Below are 5435 nucleotides of genomic sequence, written 5' to 3'. Positions count from 1 at the left end.
TTTGTATTTGTTACTGGTTTTGTCAGGAGTTACAGTTGCAAGTCTGAACAGTAGACTAAAAAAAATAAATAAAACCATCAAGCAAAAATAATGGTCACTGTCTGTGAACGTGTTTGCCCTCCTGGAATGTATGAAACACAAGCACTGTTATGCATGAAACCATTCACATTTACCACAGGAATCTGCTGTGACATTATACGGTTTCAGAGCATGAATTTATGATGCAATTACTCTGTTTTATGGGTTTTTTATGGCTACCTTGATTTATGCTTGACACTATCTGAACTATGAAAATAAAGTCTGTTGTTCCTTCCTGAATAAAGTCTGAAGATCTAGATTAAATCCAGAAACATATCCATGAAGATTAACCTTTTAACACAGAACCTTCAATGTGTAATTTTTTTTATTTACTGTAACTTTTTAACTGTTAACATGATCATTCCAGTAGATTCTGAAGAAGAAAAGCGGCGCATGAGCCGCTTTTCTTCTTCAGAATCTACTGGAATGATCATGTTAACAGTTTAAAAGTTATAGTATGCTAAAAAAAATGTGTTTAGGCATCACCAGCAATACCTCAAGGGTTAAACACTGTTGCTGGAGTGAAATATGGACCTCATCTTCAACCTAGAAGCCCTTTTCTGAGCTTTTTGAAGTTCCCTCGCTGCTCCTCATCTGAATAATCCTTGCCTCTAGCCCGTATCATGACTCCTAAAACTCTGTGCTGACTCCATCCATCCCTTAATTCTACTTTTTGCCTGCAGTCCTACCAGCTCAGAGGATCTCTGGTGCATGATTTCTGCATGTTTGATCCTGAAGGTTCCTTGCAAAGCTTCTTACACACTCACTGGATCAGTTCTGCTTCACAGAGACTTCCTCAGAGAGCCACTCCGGTGAAAATGGTGTTTTTGGTGTTATAACATGTTCTCATGACTGATGATTATAGAGGAAATTAAGCTCAAAATTGTACTTCTGAGTATTTCTTTATTCAAATTGGTGTGAATCAGGAGCAGATGAACAAAATGAGAGCTTAAATGTGACAGAAAGGAGCTTCCTGCTCCAGGCTTTCAGCAACAAGAAGGGGAAAGGGGACGGGGTTGCTCTGCGCTATTCCCTCCCATATTTCAGAGGCAAATGTCTAATGAACTATCACTGCTCTGCAAAAACTATGTCCTATAAAATGACACAAGTTCTGTTGATTTTGACTGAAAATGGCATAATCATAATTTAAAAAATGACTAGGAAGACTTTTAAAATAGATTAAAAGGTCCAAAGATTTAATCTTTTTTTTGTTTCTATCTTAAATAGAAATAAAAAGAAAAAAATAAGAAACATTTTAAGTTATTAAAGCAGCAAGTAAATTCTCACACTATATTTTAGTCCATTAGACCCTTTAGGTCTTGATGAGTTTGTTCCCCAAAACTGAAATAGAGAAGTGATAAAAAAAATGCCATAAATGTTTGTCAGACTTAGCTAGCATCAGTGTGACAAACAGAGGTAAACACTGTACAGGCCTGAATTATTTATATAATATATTTTAGTAAAACATGTGAGAGTAATAGTCCCAAAGTGCTTCCCAGTAATATTCAAGGGGTTAGGAGGTGATTGAAGTTTGTAGCTGATACTAAAGATGATTCAAGAGGGCAGCCTCTTCCTGAGGTCAAAGGTGAACAAAACTTTGGTTGTAGTTTTAGACTTAAGATGGCGGTCTGTGTGTAAAATTTTGTGAAGATCACTCGAACAAAAGTTTTCTTTTCACCTATTGTGCCAAAATGGAAAAACGGCAAAATTTCACACTTGGCCAACAAGTCATAGGTCCATCCGATAACACCATAATCATTTAAAAAATTACTGAATATTTTGTTGGATTTGGAGGTATATTTTAAGCCCCAAAAGAGATTTTGGATGCATTCATTTCTTGACCTTTCCCCTGATGTGATGTCATCTTTCTTTATTTCTCTTTGAGTGGGGGGAGGGTCACAATGTCAAAAATGTATTTTCATCTGTCACTAAGTACGTCCATATTTTGGTGAGATTTTGTCGGGCCTCTGGTCACTTGCAAGATGGCGCCAGAAACAATCTCTAGCCGTAAGCGGAAATTTCGCAACTTTAGGAAACAAGATGAGTGCTAGTACCGTAGCAGAACTTTGAATGAATCTGCTGTAAATCAAAGTGACATTTCTAGAATTTCGATAAAGTTTTGTGCATAAGTGTAACGGAAACGTAATCACGACATGGTGGGTAATAGAAGAAAAAAATATTATGTTTCAACAAACTACAAAAACGTGTTGTTTTAATGTGGTAAAATAAACAGATGCTTCAGCCGGGCTGCTCAATGACGACTCATGAAAAAAGAAACAACCTAAAAGAGTCTGGGACTTTGACATGCTGACATTTTAATGAATCAGAAGATCCCCTATCTCCCTCCTTGATGCAGTCTCTGCCACCCTCTCTTCCCTCCTGTCTTTTGTCATCTTTTGTCCACCTTCCCTCAATTTGTCTTCTCTTTACACCAAAGAGACGTGACAGAAGGGGAGGAGGGAGAGAGACGAGGAGAAGAAGAAGGGAGAGGATGACATTTTAAACAATGTCTGTCATGGCTGGGACGTCTGAATGGGTGACAGGTCTCGATAGTCATTAGTGTGTCAAAAAAGATGTTTGCAAGAATGGAGTTAATCGCACGGAAACTTGGGCAAGATGAATTAGTCGTTTCCTGGTGTTTGTCTGAATCTGTTTAATGAGTGATTATTACTTTTTACATGAATTTGTCTTTAGACTCACTATTTAAGGACTGAGCTCTGGCTTCTATTTTTACCGCTAGAGTCAGTGAAGAAGGATACACTCTGGACAGCTTGACAGGCTGCACCAAATGAAACCTCTTACTGAACTTTCAGACTGCAGGAGAAAGCAAAAGGAATCAATGAAAGCTCACTGAGGCCAAGTGGAAAATGAAAACTCACAAAAATTGTCTGGCTTGGAATCGTGTTGGCGAAAAAAACGGAAGACCCACTTGGAAGAAAAATTTGTTTTTGGCATTTTTGACATCTTTTCGTGACATTTTTCTCATGATGGAAGACGTAAATAAAGAAAATTAAGCTCAAAATTACATTTCTGAGCATTTGTTTTGTTCAAATCATTGTGAATCAGGACCAGACAAAAAAAATGTTTGAATAAAAAGCTTATTTATGATAATTTATTTATGGGCCGCAAGCTCCCCTGGATGTGTCAGGAGATCCTATTGTGACGTTGTAACTAAGTAAAAAACGTATCAGAGTTGTGTGTGTGTTTGCTCTTACCTTTTTACCGAGCGCCTCTTGGTACATCTCAGCATTGGCAAAGTAGAGTGTTGCAGAGGAGCGGAAAATTAAAATTCCTGGCACCTGGTTCACCTACATTTAAGGATTTATTACAAAGAGAAAAATGAGTATCCAATTTTTACGGAGAGAAAATAGTATCACCCGATTTGTGCGTGTGTATTTGTTGATTTGTAAGCTGTGTCTGCATGTTTGAGTATAACTTTGGTTTATGTGTGCATAATTTTTGATTTGGAACTCATACAATACATTTTTTCTGCGTAACTTTGTGTACTTGCAATCGTGTATACACATGTACAAAAACTACGAAATAAAAAACAAATACAATGCACACATGCTCAACTTACAATTACAACATTTTAAAAGTTAAACATATTTAAAAATTATACACAAATCGCCTGATGCATTGACACAAAACTGCATTTATGGACAAATCTGATGTGACACTCGATTCACATCTTCAAGATTTGTGTGTAAATGATGCATTTAAATGCCATTAGAATGCTGGGTCATCAGAGTTTTCTTATTTTTGAACTTAGATTGTGAATAATATCTGGCGAAAACTTGACATTTTCCCACTTTCTTATATAATAATATATAATTGTATAATATAATGAATATAAATATATATTTTTAAACAGTCAAATCAGTCAAAACTAAAGTTTCTCTATTCTCATCACTCCCGTGTGTCTGCGCTTTCCCTGCAGCGTCTTCACTGGAAGACTCTTTTGCAACAATCATATTTTCTCTCTCTAAATTTCCAGTTTTAAAGGAAAAAGATTATAAGTTTGGAAACCTAAAACCAGGCAAAAACACTAAAGTGTGTCTGCTATGACACAATTCCTGATTTAACCCTTTAACACTGGAGCTCCTGTGTTTATGTTCTTTGATTTACTGTTACTTTTCAACCATTAACACAATAATTCCAGTAGATTCTGCTCATACGAGCCGCTTTTCTCCTTCAGAATCAACTGGAATGATCGTGTTAATGGTGGAAAAGTTACAGCATGTTAAAGATTTTGTGTTAAAGCGTCACCGGCGACGCCTCAGGTTTTAAAGGGTTAAAACGAACATTATGTTTCACCATTGAACTTAATTGTGGGGAAAGTCAATCGTTTCATCACTGCTGCAAACTATTTTTGATTAAAGCATCAAATGTGTGCCAGGTTATATCTATTTAAATATTATATTTATTGTTTGATTGGATTACATAAGTTAGTATAAGCCAACTGAAAGGTTTTTCATCACTGTTACTTAGAAAATAAAAATACGTATTTTTCTGATTTCTTTTTTGTTATTGTTTTGTAAATCACAAATTATTAAATCTGGGTTGATACAATCTATTAATCAATTTGAATCGATTTAAGCTTAATAAATCAAAAATCGATACATAAAAATATAGATCGATTTAGCACATAAAGCTAAAATCTGCTAGCTTGATGCTAACGTTTAATGGAATTTCCCATAGGACGGCTAAAGCTAATTCTGCGTTGACCTAAACATACATTGCTGCAAATAACATGTTTCGAAAATCACAGGCATGAATTTTCCAAATTCTAAAACACAGTTTTTTTGCTCATACTTTCTTCTTCTTCTTCTGGAATAAGGTGTAATGCTAGAGCGCAATCGCCACCTAGTGGCCAAACTGAAACACTTCCAGGAGAAGCAGAACAATGTTTACAATGTTAATGATCTGAACATTTTTATCAGAACTTCTGCTTTTGAGAATCCATGTAACACTGTATGATATTAACAATCTCATTATTTCAGTATTACATTTTACAGTGTGTGAACTGTATCAGATTCAAATAAAATATACAAAACATAGAGTAAATTATTAATGTATTTCTAAAAAAAGTGTATAAATGTGTAAACTGTAAACTCAAAATTGAATTAAATCGAATTAGGAGGATTAAAAGAATAAAGAAAAAATTGAAATCGAATTGATCCAGGCTCTGTGAATCGAACTGTTTCTGGAAATTGTTATTGATACCCAGCCCTACAAATTATATAGTGAGCCAAATCAAAACCAGTGACACAAAACTTGAGATTTGAATCCAATTGTGAGCATATCCTAAATCTGCACAATGAGTGCTGACCTAAAAGAACCCCAAGTTATGTACA

Source organism: Oryzias melastigma, linkage group LG17, assembly GCF_002922805.2.
Source record: "Oryzias melastigma strain HK-1 linkage group LG17, ASM292280v2, whole genome shotgun sequence".
NCBI lineage: Eukaryota > Metazoa > Chordata > Actinopteri > Beloniformes > Adrianichthyidae > Oryzias > Oryzias melastigma.
This window is presented reverse-complemented; position numbering follows the sequence as displayed.